The following is a 23049-nucleotide window of genomic DNA, read 5'->3' as shown; positions in this document are numbered from 1 at the left end:
TCAACAACATCAATTGATTAACAGATTTTTTTCAACGGTTTTCAAGTTCAAGTGTTTGTGCATGAAATATGTAAAAATGTTTTAATTTAGTTTGTGCTCCATTTTATATTAGAACAACAGTACAATAAATTAATTATAAAAATGCTAAACATTTATGTACTTTTTCATTTTAATCATATTTTAGTACTATATCTGCAATTAATCAAAAGACATTTTTTGTATTAAAGTGAATTTATAAATGTTTTTCAAATGACCAGTTTTAGGGGAAAAATAGCAAAAATGAGTTCTACATTTTTTAAAATGATGAATCTGCTTTACAAGAAACCGGTTTACTCTTTTCTAGTGGGTAAAACTGTTTGGTAAATTGGTTTTGATTTGCATATGATGAGTTTGGTCTTCGTTTTTTGACAAATTAGCTTTTATACATAGAAACATGAGACTTATGCAGATCCAAAAGCTCAGTTCATCTGAGTACTTACAGTGTGTGTCGTCTTATTTGCATCATCCTGCAGGTAGCACAATTTACCTGTCCATCTTCGGCAACGCGAAGCAAAAGAACATAAAAGGTTGAAAGTGAGGTTTCCGAAGGAGAATTAATGAGAAGATTGGTGACAGAAACATTTCCCGGAGAGATGTAAATGATAGATAGCAAACATTCACTTTGACTGAGGCGTTCTTAAGAAGGCGTCGTGAAATAATTAATCTTCTCGACATTCAAAGTATTTTCATTGTGTCTAACCACATGCTGCTTAAATCAGCTTTAATGGTATGTGTGCACCACAATTCTCCAGCTTTGGCAGTGTCTGCTGCACTTCTTCTTCAAATGACTCCAAAACAATTACAGACCAGGAAAGACGATGGCATACTCGTTGTTACGATGCGCTCGTGTGTGTGTGTGCTCTTAAAAGTTTGAAAACAAAAATTGTCTGGCAGAACAACAAGTTCTCCCGGTGGAGGTTTCACATTAGCAACTCTTGAGGTCAGGCACAAGCACTGCGAGATGCTTTCGGCTAAATAACTGACTCACTCTCACTTGCAAAAATGCAGGCTTGTTACTGCACAGCATATCAAAATAAGTGAAAAGTTTTGTCGCTGATTTTAGGAAGCTTCAAATGGGCGACTTCGCTGGGTAATGACTCTTGCTGTTAGTTTGCAGAATTGCACAGTGGTTACTTGGCTAATGACCCGAAACTTTTTGTGAGGGTTCCTTCAAAGATGAAACCATTGAATTTTGTCGCGGATATTGATAAAAGAGCCCATCATGGAAAAGATGGGGAATTTTCAAGCCATTTCTTAATTTCACAATGAATAATTAGTCAAAAATACATGCCGTATTTCCTGGCCTACAGAGCGCACCTGATTATAAGCCTCACCCAGTACATTTGTAAAGGAAATACCATTTGGTACATACGCTGCAGCTGTGTAAAAGACGCAAGTGCCCACATTGAAACACGAGATATTTACAAAGAAGGACACAGAGAGTTAGTGCTAACACTAGCGCCGTGCTAATAAAAAACAAACATACTGGTAAAAATCCCTGAGACACGGCAGTAACACACTAATGCTAACAGGGCCAGACCGGTAAAAGTCACTTCCTCGGCACATATAATCCACCAGTCTAACTCTTACATTTTCCGCTTGAGTGCCCCTTTTCGGCCGGTGGAAGAAAATGCACAAATTAGCCGCATCACCGCATAAAACGCAGGGTTGAAAGCGTGTGAAAAAATTTGTGGTTTATAGGCCGGAAACTACGATATATGTTAGTTGGTTTTGGGTTTGTGGGGCTCAAGCCGTCCTGTGTGGAGTTTGCATTTCAGGTTTCAAGACCGTGTGTCTTAGGTTAACAAAGGAATTGAAATTGTCTGTAGGTGTGAACGTGAGTGTGAATGGCTATGTACCCAGGAAATAACTGGTAACCCCTCCAGGGTGTACCCTGCCACTCGCCCAAAGTTTGCTGGGATCGGCTCCAGCTCACACGCAAGCCTAGTGTGGAGAAGCTTTAAAAAAAAAAATGGCTCCGGAGAGCCTGTTTGAAACCTACTGATGAGTTCCCAATGTTGACGTGCTGCCAAAAGCTCATTGTTGGCTATGATGTCCGCGCGCCAGTATCTGAGTTGCACTGTAATAGTTTGAGTGGCTCGAGTGTGAGGAATTTACACTTCCTGCCGCTTACCTGAACGTTCTGTGTGGGAACTCAGTGCACCGAAACATTTTTGTACCATAATTTGACTTTTTGCGGTTTACGCGGCGATGCGGCTTATTTGTGCATTTGTTCTCACGGCCGCAAGGGGGCTCTTGAGCGGAAAAGGTAAGAATGAGACTGGTGGAATATATGTGCCGAGGAAGTGACTTTTACCCTCTTAGCGCTGTGCTAGTGTTAGCACTGTGCTAGCGTGTTGCTGCTGTGTGACTGCCGTTTCTCAGTGATATTTACGTGAACGTAAGTTTTATTTTAACCGGCCCTGTTAGCATTAGCACTAGCGTTAGCGTTAAACTCTTTCTGTGTACCGTCTTCGTAAATATCTCGTGTTTCAATGTGGGTTTCAATGTAGGCACTTGCGGCTTTCACACAGTATGTATGTACCAAATGCTATTTCCTTTTCAAATGTACTCGGTGAGGCTTGTAACCACGTGCGCTCTCTAGTCCGGGAATTACGGTACATGTATTGAGCGTTTCAGCGCTATTCTTTTAAGGACGCTCGCACTTGATGCCCACGACTGACAGGCGGTCGGTCCCCTGCTTCTGATACGTCACCCAAAAAATCCCCAGTTCATTTGCAGTTTCACTTTAAGCAGTCCTTATTTAATTGTAGCAGCCAGTGTGATTTAAAGGTCGACCCGGGGATAATTAGACTGAGTCAGCCCACAGTCGCGCCAGTAGTGAGGAGGCCTATTGATTTAAAGAAGATACGGTTTGACGCTAATAGAGTGTCCTTTAAAAACACACACCCTCGTCACAAAACCATGTGACCCGGACATCATCTTACCGCTTGGTTTTTATGTCCACCAAGCAAACAACTGCAAAAACTGATTGGAGCTTTGCTGATTCAAAACTAACAAAACTATTTGGCCCTATCATACAGTGTTGCGTCCATCCCAAATTAATATTGAGTGCTACTCCCCCCTCCCAAAAAAAAAAAAAAAAAGATTGCACCACTGAATCCCGGCGCCGTAAGAGCCGTCGGGAACGACAACTGTGCACGTCTAAAAATATGTTACTGGCAACATTTTGTTTATTTATTTAGTTCTGAATTTGTCTGTTAATTAGCCTTCATTTCATTGTGTTCAGCCTTAGGAGATTTTTTTTTTTTGTTGAACATTTTGAAAATTAGGATAAAATCAGGATGTGAGAATTTCCAGAAAGTTTTAAGGAAAGGCATTCCCTTTCAAATTACAACACCACTGCGTTTTGTTGTTAAAGGATGAGGCCGGGAACTAAATCCATCCTGTCACGTCCCATCGGAAACGAGAGTAGGACCCAAATGCAGGAACTCGGAAGACGCAAGGTAGTTCAAGAAGAGACACGTTTATTGTATGCAGAGGTCGGGGATCGAGCAGGCAGTCCGGTGCGGCAGCGGTAGTTGTGACTTCGGGCGAAGAGAACAGATGAACGGACAGGCAGGAGTCGGTACACGGGGAAACAATCAACGCAGGCCGAAGGATCAAGGAGTCAGGCTTACAAGGTTGGTCAGAGAACGGACGGAGGTCGGTACACACGGGTTCAGTCAGGAATACGAGAGTGCTGGAACGGGACATAAAGCTCAACGAACTGGCGGAGGACCAGTCGTCACCGGGTCCTATATATACGGGGGATGATCAGCCCGCATGAGGCACAGGTGTGTGCCTCCCAATTAGCACAGCTCGTGTTGAAGCGGCAGGATCATGACACATCCATCCATTTTCTTAGCCGCTTATCCTCACAAGGGTCGCGGGGAATGCTGGAGCCTCCCCAGCTGTCAACAGGCAGGAGACGGGGTACACCCTGAACAGGTTGCCAGCCAATCGCAGGGCACTCGCAATCACACCTAGGTGAAATTTTGAGTGTCCAATTAATGTTGTATGTTTTTGGGATGTGGGCACGGGGAGAACATGCAAAATCCACACAGGCGGCTCCGGCATTGAACCCTGGACCTCAGAACTGTGAAGCCAACGCTTTCCAGCTTCACCACCGTGCCGCCAGGGAACAAAATCATTAACTATTTTGCATTTCCGTTTCATATAAAAGTTCATTAACCGCACGTGAAAATATATTTCACAATAGCAATTCCTACCATTATATTTAATTTGTTCAATTACTATACTGTCATTACCACAAAAATCTACAACGTGTGATTGGTTTGATGAGCTTTTTACCACACCTAATTGTGAACAGCTAGCTCATAAATCGTCATTGTCGTCAGGGTTTGAACAGGTAAAATCTATTCAGCGAGTATTCTTCATCGTCCACAAGAATGCTTTATGCATCTAATGATCGAGATTCGCACATAATCTCTGTTGCTGTATAAATGGACCACAATGCATGCTAATATCCGAGCGTTGCAGTTGAACGGCGCTGACTAGGCCGTGGGCCGTGGGCCTTGGGAGTGTTATGGATTTCAAATCCATTTTCCAGAAGTCATTGTGTTTTGACTCCCCGCAGAGAAACAACCCCATCCCATAAAAAGAATGCCCTGGACTGTGCAACTTATGTCACCCACTGCTCCCTGATTAGCTTCCCGCTTCCCTCCGGCGAGCTTTAAAATATATCCATACTGTTTATCTATTCATAACAAAAAGAGAGAGGGCTCGAGAAGTCTTATTTTCCAAAGAAGAACTTGTGAGTATTTACCGAACAGCCAAGTTGACTCAGGTGCTTTTAGTTGCGCGAGATCAATTCTGATTACAGGATGAAGTGAGTGCTCTCCGTGATGATGTATGAGTCAGTGTTGCACACACAACAAAAATTGCAGAGTCCCTTAAAACAGGATACGACCACCATATTTATAATATCTCAATCCAGCCATTAAGGACTCATGGGGATACTTTTTTGTAACATTTAGATTTCTACATCCCATCTTACGCTATCCTTTCCCCTTAAACTCAATTGACTTTTATTTTCTAATCATGCTGGTTTTGTTTGAAAATGATGAAAATATACTCTGGGTTTAATAATTACTGTGATGTAGTCTCGTTAAATTAAAAAAATAACGAAACAAAAAAATTAGAAAAAATAATTTTGTCAGAACATTTTGCACCTAAAAATGTTTTTTTTTTTTTTTTTTTTTTTTTTTTAGTTTTGTGTATTTTGGTCGGAATCCTGCTATCGTCTTGAATCATAATCATATGCACAACACACAAATGCGCCGGAGCACGTACATTATCTTTTCCATCAAACGCAATTTATTTTTATTTTCTAATTGTGCTGGTTTTATGAAAATATACTGTAGGTTTAATAATTACTGTGATGTAATCTACTTAAATTAGAAAAAAATTGAAAAAAATAATTTTGTCAGAACATGTTCCACCTAAAAATTTGGACAATTTCAAGATCATTTATTTTTTAGTTTTGTGTAATTCGGTATGAAACCTGCAAACGTCTTGCATCATAATCATATGCACACCACACAAATGTGCCAGAACACGTACGTTAACTTTTCCCTCAAACGCGATTGATTTTTTATTTTCTAACCGTGCTGGTTTTGTTTGAAAATTATGAAAATATACTGTGGGTTTAATAATTACTGTGATGTAATCTACTTGAAAAAAACCTAAATAATAAAAATAGAAAAAATAATTTTGTCAGAACATGTTGCACCTAAAAATCCTGACAATTTCAAGATAATTTATTTTTAGTTTCCTGTAATTTGGTATGAAACCTGCAAATGTCTCGCATCATAATCATATGCAGAACACACAAATGCACCAGAACAATACATTTCCCCACAACTAATCAGTTTAAAAATTTCAAAATAGATCAGGTTAAACAAATCTAAAGCAAATGCAATCAGCAAAAATGTCTGTTTTCTTTTAATTAAGCCGCATTATGTTTGCACACAAAATTCCCCTCGACTGCTGTGCGTGTGATTGAGTTGAAAATTGAAAAGGCAATTCATGATCTGATGTGTGTACGACATGGATTGCTCATTAGGAGTAGATTGTGTCGGCAAGTGATTAATTGCAGCAAACGGAAAAAACGTCTGTTTGTGTCAACTTGATGTATATTGCTTCCCCCCCCCCCAACCTCTTTCTTTCCATTGCAATGAACTGAAGCGCAAACTCGGCATCTGCGAGCCCTCGACTCATTTCTGCATGCGTGGTGCTTACTCAGGGACATTCTAGAAGGTTTTTTACTTCAATGAAAGGGACATCCAGTGAGGCCATTACCAGTCAGGGGCACACATATAATCTGCTAACTTTTCTTCCTACTAGAATATTTTTATCCATTTTTATCTCAAGATTTTCACCACTAATTGTAGTTTTCCTAAAAAAGAAAATAAATACTTTTTTTTAAAATTCATTCCATCTTTCATGACAATATAAAAAGAACACAATTACACCCTTAATAGGCTTTTCTTTTGTGTATTATAGTGCATGGCTGAAAAGGTTTGGGAAAGGATGCCTTCAAGCTTATTTATGTTTGCCAAGGGTAATTATCAAATGTGAGCGGTAGAAAGTGTAGTTTGCACAAAGGCAATATGATCCATTTAAAAAAAAAAATTATTTTTGTAGCCACTGTGCCAGGATGGCGCATTTTGGAAAAGGACCTTATGAGCTGCATCCTTAATATAGAAAACAAACACAACAATGTTTTTTTTGTTTTTTTTTAATCGTCCTCACAGTGCAACTCAACCTCACAGGAGGCATAAATGTTATGAAAATACAGAAACCAAACAATGAAACAACATCTTTGTGCCTTTGTGTGCGTTGTGCGAAATGATCCGACTCCGAAATCTGCGCAACTGCTTGGGCAAATCATGTTAAGCACTTAAACAAATTTCAATAACACCCAGCAAAGATAAGCAACGATAAATATCCTGTGGTACCAAGCATCCATAAAAGTGAATGAACACCAACATCATAAAAAGAAAAGCCCTCACTCACAGACAGTTGACCAACGATAATTGAACGGCTAATAATGGAATGCAATAAGTATAAAAGATAGAAGACAATAAAGGATAGATAGAAGTATTTGTCAGCAGACGGCAAAGCGACGGAAATTATCCAGATGAGAAAATATTTGTTGTGCCTAATTGCGTGACATCTGACTCTTCATGGCACATTTGAGAGCGCCCGCTGTTAAAAAACAAAAAAAAAGGGGGGGTGGTGGGTTATGGGGAATGTAACACAAAATTGGCAGCGAGATCAAAGAGAAACCAAGCTAACACTGCCGGTTCCCGATGCTGAAAGACATGCCAGTTCATAAACGCTCCCCTCTGCACTGTAAATTCATCACCTAATTTATGAAATTCGGTTGTACATGATGTCTCTCTAAATAGACAGTGACAAGCTGATTATAGTTTAAGGTATGAGCAGGACGACTCGGTCAAAGGGACAAGCGTCATCGTAAGCTCAGCGTGACCCCTCGACAATGGCAAGTGGGTTTTCACCTTTGACCTTGGACTCTTGCGCTCCCGCAGCTCCAAGGTCAGTGACATTGGTCATAACGAAACACAACGGGGATGCGTTTTGAGGTCAGACGTAATGACTTTGTCGTGATCATTTCAGGTAAAACGTTTTTTTTTTTTATGATATATATATATATATATAAATGTCAGAGACCCCAGACTTGATGAGGAAAAAAACAGGTACATACTGTACATATTCCTTCCTCTGAAGTATGAATAGTTAGGACTTGTCATGTTTGCACAATTTTATCAAAACTTAGTATTGATCAGCATTTCCGGCCTACAGAGCGCACTTGATTATAAGCCTCACCCAGTACATTTGTAAAGGAAATACCATTTGGTACATACATTAGCCGCACCTGTGTAAAAGTCACAAGTGCCCACATCGAAACCCAATTTGAAACACGAGATATTTACAAAAAAAAAGACTGTACACAGAAAGAGATTTGAAAGTTTTCATACCTTAGGCGTAACATAGCAACAACACGGTAGCACGAACGTGGCTGGTGAGAAAAAAAAAAATCATACCTAAATCACTGAGACGCGGTAGTAACACAGCAGCAACATGATAGCGTGGCGCTAATGGTAGCCCAATGCTAACAGGGCCGGTTAAAAAAAAACATACTGGTAAAAATGACCGAGACACAGTAGTAACACAACAGGAACACGCTAGCACAGCGCTAACATGAACACAGCGCTAACAGGGCCAGTTAAAAAAAAAAAAAAAACATACCAGTAAAAGTCACTTCCTGGGCACATATATTCCACCGGTCTCACTCTTACCTTTTCTGCTCAAGTGACCCCTTGCGGCAGTAGAAAAAAATGCGCAAATTAGCCGCACCACCGCAAAAGCGTGTGAAAAAAGTTGCGGTTTATAGGCCGGAAATTACAGTAATTCATGGTGGAATGGCTAATTTAGCCACCTGAATGTGACTTACATCAGATGGTATCAAATTATTGACAAGTATCTCCTGTAAACACAGAACCTCGTATCCAAGGTTGTTGATACTTGTCTTATTAAAACAAAGTCAGGGTTTAGTCTTCAGCGCCTTTGCTCGCCTTCAGAACACATTGAACGAGGAGGTGAGGTCTTTCAAGGAAAGATCTGCCAGCAAAAGGAAATAGTTGTGATAATCGACCTTGTTTAAGGTACTTCCACAGTTTTTTTTCCTCCACTGGTTACTTTGATTAGATCATGCATGTGAAGACTGCTTAAAAAAACTGAAAAATCACATAGCGTGCAGTAGATTAGAGGGCTTCTTTTAAGAATTTAATTGGAAGTAGACAGCAGTGGTCAGTGCATCTTTAGCTCTGTACTTTGATTGTCTCATTTTAGGATTATACCATATCTCTTAATCCTACAGGTTATCCATATTTTTTTTTAAAATGACCACTGCATCTTTTTATAAGGCACTATGTAGACTTTTTTTTCAATTATTGAAAGTGGACGGATTGATTATTTAAAATTGAGAGAAAACCCAACTGTGCTTGAGACACATCCCTGAGGAACACTGCTGACTCCCAAGGACACAGAACACAGACGTAACCAATAGAAAAGTTTTTTTTGTTTGTATTTTTAAAGTAATTTAAAAAAGTAAAAAAAAAAAAAAAAGCTAGGGTAGGGCTGGTAAAAGAGTGATGTTCTAAAATATTGGAAACAATTCTGTCCCAAAGAATTCCACAACACACTGAGAATAATTCTACTTTTGGGGATTCTCCGCTTTCTTTTTGATTCAGAAAAGTTTTTCATTTTCAACTGTCATGGTAACGGGATTTACACGTAAAAAGCAGAAAAAGTAAATTCGCACATGAACTGGAATCGCACGTAAAATGAGACCCTTGCTGGAATGATACTGAAATTAAATTGGCGCAGTATGAATGAGAGCGGAACAGAGAGAAATATTTATTTGGAGTGTAATTGTCATCAGGCGTATTTTGATTACTTGCGCTCATCGCCGGGCCGCCGGGGGTGGCGGTGACACGAAGAGAAATGAGGGTGTGACTGTGAAAGAGGGCGCATCATTTAACAAAGCCTCGGGCGTGAGATGCCTCCTCGGAAACTCTTCTGGCTGTTTCATTACCATGAAGCTATTGGCTAAACATGTCAAATATCCTGCAAACATGCACTAAAAGAAAATATTTTTTTGTTGTTGTTGTTCTGTCGGTGGTTGGTTGCGCTTCCCTTGGAAAACGAAATGGGGAAACGTAGCGTGACTTGCAGCCTTTGGTGTACTTTTACTAGTTAAGGGACTTTTTTCAGTTGAAGGGATCCTTTGCATGGGCTGCTTTGGAATACGCGCGCGATGCTTACAAATGAAGCGGTAGAAATCAAACTGGGCCTCGGACCCCCTTTTTCTCCACCCGTAGTTAATGTTCCCGCTAATTTTTGACACACTAAGCCCGTGAGCGCCCCCTTTGACCACTGTGAGCAACATCAGACATATGCACAGTTGTCAATCAGTGTCATCCATTGAAGTTACACGGCTCAGTAAAAGGTTCCGATTACAATCCCGTCAGAACATTTTTAAGAACAATTTTATGTTTTTGCTAACTTAGACTGAAAATGTCAACAAACAAAAAAATACATTACAATACAAATATATACCAAGCAACTATTAACTATAAATTTGAAATGTGGATTTCAACTTTGTTTCATTTCTTCTTTAACCCACAATAATATCCCCGTCTGTTTTTCTTGGTGTGAAACTGAATTATTGCTTGCAGAATATCTTTCGCAATGCATGTTGAAAGCTGAATGATGCTCCCAAACAATTTTGGGGTTAATTTTATGTTGCCTCCTATATCTAAAATACAGAATTAGCATTTTGTGCTATCATCTGTGCTTTCATCCTTGATCAGGCTGTGCCAAGGTGGAATTTTAACATTATACGCCATCTCATCCTGCACTTTCTACTTTGGCTTTAGACCAGACCTTTTTCACTCAAGAGAAAGTCTCGTCCAGTTTCACCACTTTTTCTTCTATTATTCACATACGCCGGTGTTTGTTATTATGAATGTACCCCTTTAAAATGGAGGGGGGCGGTGTCCAGTAAACAAGGAAGTAGCGTGTGCGGCCCGGTTTAGCCGAGGAGCAGCTCTTTGTGAGAGGTAGTGTGCTGCCGTGTTAAAACAACCAAAACACATTAGGCACTGTGCTGGATCTGTTTTCCTCTGCGCTGAGAGTGTGCGACAAGTGCGCAAATGCGCAGTTGCGCAGCTTAAAGGGAACATTGCCCGTATTAGAAACATAGACAAAGAATTGTGGTAATTTAGCATTGCCAATCCGTGCAGTTTACCTGCTTATGATTGGAGTTCATTTCGACCATTTCGGTGTGGGAGCTGATTAAAGTATATCGTCTGCAGTTTGCCCTAAATGAGAGCATCAAATCAAAATGGCCAGCTGTTCATTTCCACCTGTAAGTACTGGAACCTTTTTTGTGCATCCTGGTTATGAAAGACTTATCCGTCCAATTGTGTGTCGATCTGTTGCACCAGAGGGGAAAAAAAAAAAAATCAAAAATCCATTTTCTATAATATGCCCTGTTTAAAATGTTCTACTTTTTCCCCACAGAGTACTCCACCCCGCCCCCACACTGGCTCTCGGTTGTGTAAACGGGTCTCTCTGACTTAAAAAGAAAAAAAAAATGTGGAGGTGACACTTCCTACATGTTCAGGTGCAGCCTCTCGCAGCGTAGCTCGGCGCCACGGAGGCTGCGGGGGGGATCGAATCAGACAGCGGTGTCGACCCGTTAAGCTTGAGGGTCACCCGTAAAGAGGTTGAGTAGCAGATGTGACGGACGACACTCCCGGCATGTTAGCAGATGTTTAGCGCTGTCACGCTTGGCCCGGAGACATGCCAAAGCCAGGCATCCAGCAGAGAAGAAAGTTCATGACGATGGAAAAACAGAAGCTCCTTTTGGACACATTGCTCATGAATCACAAGGTCACCTAGGATTTAAAAAAAAAAAAAGTTGTTCTTTCAGGACATACTGCGAAACTGGTGTGGATTGTGTAGCTACCATTGTTTTTAATCCATATTTTCGTCGGAAATCTTACATTTCGAGGCTTGTTTTAGTTTTTTTTAAGTAGACACAACACATTGGCGCAGCAGATTAACAATTAGTTTCATTGTCCCCTCATAGGCTTAACTTATATCCATTAAACAATCTGGTAATTGGTTAAAAGGGTTTTAAATTGCTTCAACACTTCTCTTCATGAGGCAGTGCATCCGCTTGTTTTTTGCTGCGAAAAAAAAAGTAACGAAACGCGTATACATTATGACATGGGGTGTCAAACTCATTTTTGTCGCGGGCCACGTTGTAGTTCCGGTTTCCCTCAGAGGGCCGTTGTGACTGTGAAACCATAAAAAACATCCTCATCATATTGACACGTGAAATTTATGAATTACTTTTGGGATCAGAAATCAAGGGTAATGGTAATGTTTGGTAACGTAAAAACGCTTGCAATACCTCAAGATTACGATTTATGATATGACAATTTGAAATTTTGTTACAGATCTGAACAAGAATCACGGAAGTTGACATACGTGATTTGCTTTCGCGGGCCACATAAAATCGGATCTGGCCCCCGGGCCTTGAGTTTGACACCTGTGCGTTACAATGTTAGGGGGAAAATGTCCCTAAACTTGAAATATGAAGAGGTAAAAATCAACGGTCCAAGACAATGAAACTATGCTTGAGAAATGCCACTGGCGAACAAGCATGAACACAAACGCAACTGAGATAAGAAAATAGTTTTAAGCCCCCCCCCACAACAACAACTAAAAAATCTCCAAAAAGTGAGGATAAGCCTCATTTTGAAAAAAAAAAAAGAAAAAAAAAATCCCATTGTTTCTGTGCAGAATTTGTTGGAAACATTCCAACATTTTCCTTCATTTTTGAATGAACAGTAAATTCTGACATCTTCGGGTGTACATGCCCATCCAGTTTCTGAATTGTGAGGCCGCGGTGCTCGTCTGTTGTCGCGTTCTGAAGAATTTCGCGACCGACTGCCATTGTGACATTTCAAGGTTGAACGCTTAATGTCTGATTCAGTGCAGGGTGGCATTGAAACATCTAATTGAAAAGATCTCGCCTCGCCATGGCCGTGTCGATCAAAGAGCCGCTTGACAGTAGTACAAACGGCGTGCGACAAATGAACGATTGTAAAAACCACAGCGGCTTCCTCATTATTTTCGTTTTCCGCGTGGCGTCACAAAGGATCACAGTAATGTCGCAAAGGTCACCGGAGGCCTTTCACGCTCACTTTAGTCGAACCATATTTTTTTTTTTGTTTTTTTGCAAATTATTCATCACATCACATAATTAAATGGCCTTCCCTCCTTTTCTGAATGATTGTGGCGTTTTACACTTTGAATAAATTACAAGGGCATCAGTAGAAAACGCAACGCTTCCCTCTCTTTTGAAATTGCTATGACTTTCTGGAATGCTAATCACAGCGCAGCGACTTAATAACTGAAAATATCACTCTGGGGTTTTTTTTTTGGTTCTTTTTAATAAAATGGTATTCATGGGTTAGTTATTTTTCTTTCTTTCTTTCTTTCTTTCTTTTTGTAGTGACTGTATGCCTCCGAAAATGTGAAACTCTGATTTCTGACAGAAAGGTCACTCCACACTTTTCAGACTGAGGACCATGACCCCAGATTTGGTGGTGCTGGTTCTCATCCCAACTGCTTCACACTCGTTTGCGAATTGCTCTGGTGAGAGTTAAAGATCGCACCTTGTTGAAGGCAACAGAACCACATCTGTAAAAAGCAGTGACGCAATACTGAGGTTACCAAAACGGTCCTCCAATGTGCGCTTCTCAAGAATACTCTTACCAGAACCTGATCTGTGAGCCTAAAAATATCAAATTGGAACCTCAAGTGATATTCTACAGTTTTACAAGTTTTAAGCGCAAGTTGTGTGGTCGATTGGAGTAGAATGAATCCATCCATTTTCCGAGGGCTTATCCTCACGAGGGTCGTGGGAGTGCGGGAGCCAAACCCAGCGGACATGTGGCCGGAGGCAGTGCTCATCCTGAACTGGCACCTAGAGACAGACAACAGTCGCACTCACAATCACACTTAAGGGCAATTTAGAGCGTCCAATTAATGTTGCATGTTTTTGGGATGTGGGAGGAAACCGGAGTGCGCTGAGAAAACACACGCAAGCATGGGGAGAACATGCAAACTCCACATAGGCAGGGCTGGGGTTTGAACGCCGGTACGCAGAACTGTGAGGCCAACGCTGTACAGCTGCTCCACCGTGCCACCGTAGAATTAATTTAAATATATTTTCAGCAGGAAGCACTGTGGATCAGATAGTAAAGCGTTGGCCTCACAATTCTGTGGTCCCGGGTTCAATCCCGGACCCGCCAATGTGGAGTTTGCATGCTCTCCCTGTTCCTGTGCGGGTTTCCTCCGGCCACTCCGGTTTCCTCCCACATTCCAAAAAACATGCAATATTAATTGGACACTCTAAATTGCCCCGAGGTGTGATTGTGAGTGCAGCTGTTTGTCTCTATGTGCCCTCCGATTGGCTGACAACCAGTTCAGGGTGTACCCCACCTCCTGCCTGTTGACAGCTGGGATATGCTCCAGCACTCCCTGTGACCCTCGTGAGGATAAGCGGTGAAGAAAACTGATGGACGGATATTTTCAGCAATTTAGTTTCCAGATTGGAAATGGCCTGCAAGGTTTGGATAAGGTTGGTGCGGAAGAACTTGACCACAGGTTCTTCAAACACCTTTGCGGTGACACATTCTTACAAAAAATTAATGAAAAAAAAAAAAAATCAGAAATGTATATCCACTCCAAAAATCTCAGATAAAATAGTTTTCTTCTCATTTCCCAATCTTAGCATCGTGGAAGTTTTATTGGATTGTGCAGCCGTTGAATAGACTTGGCCTTTCACAGGTGCAGTATTTGTGTACTGGGCTGGCAGAACCGTGGGATTAGAGAACGAAAGCACCCCGTTGCCATGGTTTCCACTTCGTCTCTGCCGGTCTCCCTAGACTGAGGATAGGTTTTTTTGTTTGTTTTTTGGCCTTAAGTATCACACTAATTGTAAGTCGGGAAAAGAAGAGAAGTGCATGCTTACACAATATGGAGACAGATTGTGAGCTGTTGCGCACGATTTATTGACCATTACGGCTTCCCGTCCACTTCCCACTTTGCACCTTTTTAATGGGGAAAGACGCAACAAAACGTGAGCTGAACACTTCATCTTATTTTTCACTGAACGCCATCATTTCCTTTTCACTGTATTTGAATAATTATATTCATCAGGTTTATCATCTGTTCAGCCACTTCCCGAGCTGCTTTGCTCTGTGTTATTGTGATGTAGCTGCAAAGAGGTCTTCTTAACTAATTAATGCTTTTTTTTGTGTGGGGGGGGAGGGGGAGGGGGGGCACTGGTGTGAAGGTTACATTGAAATGTAAAAAAATAAATAAATGCGGCGCAAGGTTGTTTGTGATTAAAAAAAAATCTTTTGTTATTTGCTAAAAGCATTCATTAAATTTTAACGAAACTAAGATGCAAAGAAGGAAACCAGACCCAAGATGATGACAATGGACTCGATTAGTACAGTAATAGATCCTTTTTCTTCTTCTTGTGGTTGGAAAAGGGGGAATGGAACGGAAAATAAGACGTTGCTGAGATTTTACAAAATTAACCGAAATGAAACTGACCTTCATTGAATGAATTTGGCACTCCAGTGGCACCAAATGCGGTTGACGTCGGGTTACCAGTATGTACAATATGTTTTGGTTCTGCTAAATGAACCATTAAAATCTGAATATGTCCTTGCTAAACGCTCATCTATTGGAAGTGAATCACGTAGCAACCAGCTAAATTGAAAAAAAAGAAATCCTCATAACAGAACGCTGAGCAAAACCTTTTTACCTTGGGAATGACCTCTGTTGAAAGGAAAAATCTTACATATTTCATTGACAACGTTCATACAAATCAAACCAACCCAACCAAACCTAAAGACATACAGTCATAATTACAAATATTACAGTACTTACGCAGCCCTTCAATGTGTTTTACAAATGACAGCGTCCAACACCACTGTTTTAGTTAGAAACACAGTCTGGGCAACGTAGAGCAAAGAGGAGCTAGACATGCTGCTTAGGTTTACTTTTGATATTAATTGAGAAAGCTAAAAAAGAAATGCTGTTGCTTTAAAATGCAGTGACTGTCGGAGTATGTGAATAATCGAAGAAAAAGTGGTTAAACTGGACGAGATTTTCTCTTTTCCGAGTGGGAAAGGTCTGGTCTGAAGCCAAAGTCGAAAGTGTAGGATGAGATGGTGTGTCATTTTAAAATTCCACTTTGGCACAGCCTGATCCAGGATGAAAGCACAGACAATACGATGCACAAAAAGCTAATTCTGTATTTTAAATATAGGAGGCAACATAACATTAACCTTAAAATGGTTTGGGATCATCATCACACCCCCCGTCGTCGGTGGATCGCGAGAGGCTGGCTGCTTGAAAAGTAGATCTTGGGGTAAAAAAAAGTCTGGCCACCACTATTCTAAAGGTAGTCCGGCTTCCTCTTACAGTCCAAAACCATGTACGTTAGGTTCGTTGAAGGCTCCAAATAGTCCATAGGTCTGAATTTGAGTGGGAATCCTCTTTACTTACATACTGTAGGCCCTGGGATTGCATGGTGATGAGTTTTGGGGTCGACACAGCCTCTCCCCTGTAAACAGTTGGGATACGCTTCGGCTCACCTGTGACTTTAATGAGAACCAGCTCTATAGTAAATAGATTTTTACAATGTGGAATATCTCAGGAAGTTCTGAACTCCCGCTTCCCACTTCAGTGCAATATTGATCAGATTGATTGAGTTGCTCCCTTGGCTTGGCTGCAGGGCTCAACTTCCCACACCTGATGTTGTGTTTTGCTTTTCTTTAAGCAGCACAACAAGTCGAGTGATTCAGCAGCGCCAGCATTCCCAATCAATGAATCGATTCCCGTAGCCACCCCGTCTCTCGTTTTGTATTTACAGTATTCTTTGAGTTGCCTTGTTAACCACGTGGCAAGAATCTAACTGGATTTACAAAAAAAGAAGAATGACAAATTTCAATGTGAAGATGGTGTTGTTTTTCTAAGATGCTCGTGTACAGTTCAATAAGGAATTTAAAACCCTCAGAGTTCAATCGAGATTACCGCAGTGGTTTAAAAAAAAAGGCAGGATTAAGATCAAAACCAACAAAGAGCGTCGGGATCCAAGAAAACTTTTCTTCTGTGGTCGAGACAGTCCCAAATAAGCTCCCAAGAGCGGTGGACTCTCCTTCTGCAAAAAGACATCTGGACTACTTTCACAGGCTGTCGACGTTTCTCGCAACTGCTTCACGTGTTTATTTAGTTTTCCATCTTTAACGCTTATTGGATTTATTTCATATCCTCGCCTCTATTCTTGTGCTCTTCATAAGGTTGCGGGTTTCTCCCCTCGCTCCCCAGAGCGCCTTCCGACTGCAGAAGCCGCAGACAAGCCCGAGGTGTGTTTCGCGCTCCCTGAAGAACATGCTTGCAATACTGTAAATTGCCCCCCCGAATTATCATACAGCATAACATTGGGTGAAAATTCCAATTCTGTAATATGGTATAGCGTTATGCATTTTATTTTTCACAGTCCTATGGGTGCAACTCACTAGAGTGATGTGTTGACTTTTAACAAATTGAAAGGATACTTTCTTGAAACTTTCACTCACTTTGTTGGCGAATCTGCAGGGGGGGTGACTGCACCCTCGTGGAGCTCGGTTGAATTTATTGTCACCCAAACCTGAGATGAGGAGGACGCCGTCTGAGGTTGAAAGTAAGGGTAGTCGGGATTTCCTGGCTCGATTAATTTGGGGTTAGAATCTCTCCTCACGTTTGCCTCCCACATGCTGCAAAAATGCATATTAGATTCATTGAAAACTCCCAAGTTATCCATACAAAGGTGTGAATGCTTGTCTGGAATGTGCACTGCGATTGGCTGGCCACCTTCGTACCCTGCCACTTACTCAAAGTCAGCTGGGATAGGCCCTAGTAAGGACAAGCACTGTAGAAAATGGATGTATCGTGTTAGCGCAATGGTTTTCATGCAGGATACTGTAACGCTGCCCAACCCACTTCGTCTTTCTTCAATTGACAGTAAACTAGTTATTATATTCAATAAGGTATCAGTTTATTGGATTTTAGTGTGCTCCCTTTTGCCTCAATTGCTTCAAGACTCAATTCATCAACATTTAGTGCTACACAGTCCACAAAGTTGCACATGATTAATCAATCGATTGATTCCCATCGCTAGTTTTAAGTGCCACTTTTTTCAGACTCAGAATAATTGACGTTAACTAGCTTTGGTTTAAGGATGACTGACTAGGAAACGTGTATCAAAAGTGTCAGCGTAAAAATCATTTCATGAGGCCCTTTGGCGAGCAACAGGTACTCTCTGTGCTTCTGCAGTGTTGCAATTATGTTTTCTTCTGACAAGTGCGCATCATTTTTTGACAGCAGCAAGTCAAGTGGATGGAAAAAAATGCATACGTACTGTTGCTGTCAATCTATGACGAGTTTAATAATGTATTCATGCATGAAGACCGAGAAAGTACTGCTTTCGTTCTCAAAACAATTAGTAAAACATAAGGGAATGTGAAGCAGTTAAAAAAAAAAAATGGAATACTGCGCATTTGCACAATGAAGTAAGAATAAAAACAAAGGCTAATCCAGTGAATGGGTAAAGTTTGCCCCGGTGTTTAATAAATTCAAATAGAATGCAAAAGAGAGGGGAATAATCTTCGCAGCTAATCACACGGAGGAGATGCCCGCAGGTCCAGTCGGGAAAGAACTGATGCCGTGCCAAGTGGAGTCGTGCGTGGCTGCGTCTGTATCACAGAGCCTGCGGCTAACGCTTCCACGCTAACAAGTGCGCTACTGCACAAGTGCTCCACTCTCCTCCTGCAGTGACTTGTACAGTGGAGGTGTCATAAATATGACATAAACATTTGCCTCGAGAGTCACTGATGGTGTAGTGGTACACGCGTCTACCTCTGGTGCGGGCAAGCGTGGGATCGATTCCCGCTCAGTGATGGTCTCGATATCTGCCCTGCGACTGACTGGCGACCAGTTCAGGGTAGAGTCTGCCTTTCGCCCGAAGCTAGCTGGGATAGGCTCCAGCTTTTCCGCAACCCTTGTGAGGATAAGCGGCTTGGATAATGACGTGGCATGACATACAAAAGCCGCACCTGTGTAAAAGACACAAGTGCCCACATTGAAACACGAGATATTTACAAAGATGTTACACAGAGAGTGTTTTCAAAGTTTTAATACCTTATTAGCTTAACATAGCAACAACACGGTACCATGAACAGGGCTGGTAAAAAAAAAAAAAAAAACATAGCTAAATCACTGAGACGCGGTAGTAACACAGCAGCAACACGCTTGCGCGCCACTAACGTTAGCGCGTTGCTAACAGGCCCGGTTAAAAAAAACAACATACCGGCAAAAATCACTGAGACACGTCAGGAACACGCTAACACAGCGCTAACACTAGCACACCGCTAAGGGTTAGCCCGCAACCCTTGTGAGGATAAGTGGCTTGGAAAATGACATGCCATTTGCCTCTCCTTTTCATACAATGGCGGCACTGATTATCGTTGCATATGTTTAGATTATCAAAATGTTAGTGCCAACTTTGCTCTGAAAACATTGCTCTTGTGTGGAGCCGCGGAGATTTGTTTGTGGTCATGTGACTGCTTGCGCCATTCGATCGGTGAAATTGAGTCAAACGTTGCTTGCGGTTCGACTGCATCGGTAAAACAGTCAGGTGGCGGCATCCGAAGTGAGAGACCGACAGAGTAAAAGTAGCATTTTTTCTCAACAACAATGTTCAAGTAAAAGTATTATAAAATATGTTATATTAACACTATAATTGTAAATGTAGCGCATTGCAACCTCCCTTTCATCCGCTTTCACGCCACCATCTGACTACCAAGGAAAAACGTGTTGTATTGTACAAATATGGTTTATTTATTGTAGTTTTCCAGTACTTGCTTTTTAATCGACCATATTGGTGAGCTTTCACCAAAGTAAACCCGAAGCAAATACGAAACTAAACTTGCAAATACGATAGTGCACAAACTATATGACTAAAAACATGTTACCAAACGTTACATTTATTTCTGTATTTATTTTTCGATATTCTTAAACTTCAAAACAAGTCAATATAACCCGCAGCTTTAAAACAATGAATACTGAATTGGTGAAACAGTGGCAAAGCTCTATGTTTTTGTTTTGTTTTTCTCCTATCAATACATATAAAATATTAACCCCTTCCTTGCTGTTAGGCGTTTACATAGCAACAAGTTTTATGTTGATTTTTATTTGGTTATATTTTAAAAATAAGTCCATCGTAAAGCTTTTGGTATAAACTACACAAAAATGAGCACTTTGCACACCTGGCTTCCTCCCGCTGTGAACAAGCATGCGATCAAAGAGCATTTTTCTTTCCCCCTGCCGTGCTGGCATCGCCCCCCCCCCCCACAAAGGTGGCCTATTTCCAGGCCTGTGTACCCTCGCTCGTGTCGCACCTGCGCCGCCTCCATGCTGACGGTGCGCCACTCTCCTCTTTGTGCTTGCTCATATATCACTTCTCCTGTGCGCAAATGAATCATTATTTGTAAATCTTCACATACGCTCGGCACGATTTTTCATTTATTTATTTTAGTCATTACATTTATTGCATATAAAGGTCCTCTGTGTGAGAATTCAGGTAAAGTTCACGGTGGGTGAATTGATGACATGAACTTTATTTTCCGCAAATATATTCCGTAAGTGTAACCTCAGATGCTCCCGAGGGAGCCGTCCAAACGCTGACAAAGGGAATATATTTTGTTGGTTGTTAAGGGTGTGATTTGGTGCTGAGAGTTATGCCGCAATACCAGCAGAGCCGCGTGGCCAGCCGTTTCATTTTATCCAGCTAAGGCCCTCGCTTTTTTGCTTCTTCAAGTGCTAGAAGAAGGCGGAAAGGCTTTGTTTTGACTCCTTATTACCGCCTGTCCTAATCCACACTGTCCTTATGGGGGATTTTTGGGGCTGGAAATTGTCAGATGTTTGACTCTGTAAATAACACACTTCACCTTGTTGCCGAGGATCTGGAGAGCGTCTCGGAAATACGAAACATATACGGGGGTTCTCAGTTAATGCATAGAAGAGTAAGAATTAGGAGGCATCATCATCCCACAGTTTTTTGTTTTTTTAAATTTCTGTAATTTCTGGCCTACAGAGCGCACCTGATTATAAGCCTGACCAGTACATTTGGAAAGGAATTACCATTTGGTACATACAGAAGCCGCACCTGTGTGAAAGCCACAGGTGCCCGGATTGAAACATGAGATATTTACAAAGAAAGATGAGTTTTTTTGCCACCGCGGAAAGAACTTCTTTCACGTTCCACAAGATGTGGTGGACACCGATTCCGAGTGGACCATGTTCCGTGCCTCCATTGCCGACCGGAGCTGTGACCGTAAGATGGTCGGTCCCGGTCGTGGCGGCAATAACCGAACAGTGATAGATGCCGTCAGTCTGAAGGAGTCCTATTGCGCATTTTTGGTCTGTGGGACTCCTGAGGCACTTGATGGGTATCGCCTGGCCAAGCGGAATGCAGCATTGGTGGTCGCTGACGCTAAAACTCGGGTATGGGAGCAGTTTGGTGACGCCATGTAGGAAAACTTGCAGATGGCTTTGAGGAAATTCTGGTCCATTATCTGGCATCTCAGGAGGGGGAAGCAGTGCATCATCAACACTCTGTATAGTGAGGATGGGGTGCTGCCGGCCTCAGCTTGGGACGTTGTGAGTCGGTGGGGAGAATACTTTGGAGAACTCCTCAATTCCACCAGCATGGCTTCCCATAAGGAAGCAGAGTCCAGATTCTCTGAGGCGGGCTCTCCTATTGCTTAAAAAGCTCCTCAGTTGCAAGGGCCCGGGGGTAGATGAGATTCCCTCAGAGTTCCTAAAGGCTCTAGATGTTGTGAAACTACCCTGGTTGACACTGCTCTACAACATCGCACGGACATCGGGGGCAGTGCCTCTGGTTTGGCAGACTGGGTGGTGGTCCCCTTTTTAAGATGTGAGACCAAAGGGTGTGTTCCAACTACAAGAGGATTACACTCCTTAGCCTCGTTGGTATGATCTGCTCAGGGGTGCTCAACAGGAGGCTCCGTTGGGAAGTCAAATCTCAGATTCAGGAGGAGCAATGTGGTTTTTGTCCTGGCCGTGTGACAGTGGACCAGCACTACACTCTCGGCAGGGTCTTCGAGGGTGCGTGGGCGCTCACCCAACAAGATACATGTGTTTTGTGGACAGGAAAAGGCCTTGAACCGTGTCCCTCAGGGAGTCCTGAGGGGGGTGCGTTGGGAGTATGGGGTACCGAACCCCCTGAAATGGGCTACTTGGTCCTCATACGACCGGTGTCAGAGTTTGGTCCACATTGCTGCCAGTAATTTGGACTATGGAGAGAATTTCTAGGCGTAGACGAGTTCCGGTGTGGTTGTGTTGGCTTAATCAAGCCCTGATCTCCAAATTTGTAACGTTGTTGCTATGCTGATGTTTAATCCATCCATGTCCATCTATATAATAACTGTTCCCTCATGATAACGTGTACAGATTCAACATATTTCATGACCAAACCGCCTAAAAGGACAGGTTAAAAAAAAATAAAAGCAGTTGAATTCTCTGAGAATTTTTAAAATATTTTTTTCACACGACATTATGAAAAGATTGCAAACCCTTCTTTGACATTTTTCACGATTTGATAAAAAAAATAAATAAATAAATGCATGACTCTCAATGATAAAAATGGGTCATCTGGACAAGGTTGGTATCGAAGCTGCTGCTGATCTAGATTAGGATTGTTTGGCCTTGGCGGAGGTCAACACACAGCTATTCTGCTTTTAAGAGCTCACAAGTTGAAGGAAATACTCCAGTAATTATTGTGCTTAACGTTTATTGGAAGTCTTTCAGGAAGATGTCGGCACTCGCACAATAATTTCATTCATAATGACACATCCTTCACATTTATTATAAGGCAGCTTTCGTGTTTATAATGCAGCCGAAGTTGTGGTTGAACATTCTGTTGGCTCCGTGTGAGGCAAACTGAGTAAAGCCGAAGAAACTTGACAATGTCATTGAGGAATCCAGCTTTAAATAAAAAAAATCTCTTTTGTTGTCCGTTCTTATCAAGGTCATAAACAACATTTTGGCTGGCGGGTTTTGTTCGTCTGTATTACAATCCTTGTGCCAGATCCTGCAACCATTCTGAGATGTAAAAAAAAAAAAAAAAATGAAGGTTTGTAGGAGCTTGTTAGATTCATTGCCAAAATTACTGCACAGGCAGTCTCGCACGTATTGCAGTGTTTATGTAGTTTTTTTTGTACCATGTCTGCAACTTTCTCA

The 23049-nt window shown here is 41.7% G+C and overlaps 1 protein-coding gene across 1 annotated transcript in view; it reads left to right on the top strand.

Moving 5' to 3' along the window:
* Nucleotides 1–3659: 3659 nt before the first annotated feature.
* The window catches only part of hs3st2 (heparan sulfate (glucosamine) 3-O-sulfotransferase 2), a 230524-nt gene continuing 211134 nt past the window's right edge, over nucleotides 3660–23049 (top strand). Inside the window, exon 1 of the mRNA XM_061847388.1 lies at nucleotides 3660–3683. The gene's annotated coding sequence lies outside the window, so the exon portion shown is untranslated. The remainder of the gene's footprint in view (nucleotides 3684–23049) is intronic.

This window comes from Syngnathoides biaculeatus, chromosome 16 (assembly GCF_019802595.1).
Source record: "Syngnathoides biaculeatus isolate LvHL_M chromosome 16, ASM1980259v1, whole genome shotgun sequence".
NCBI lineage: Eukaryota > Metazoa > Chordata > Actinopteri > Syngnathiformes > Syngnathidae > Syngnathoides > Syngnathoides biaculeatus.
The sequence above is the reverse complement of the archived record's forward strand: the minus strand, read 5'-3'. Positions and strand labels throughout refer to the sequence as shown.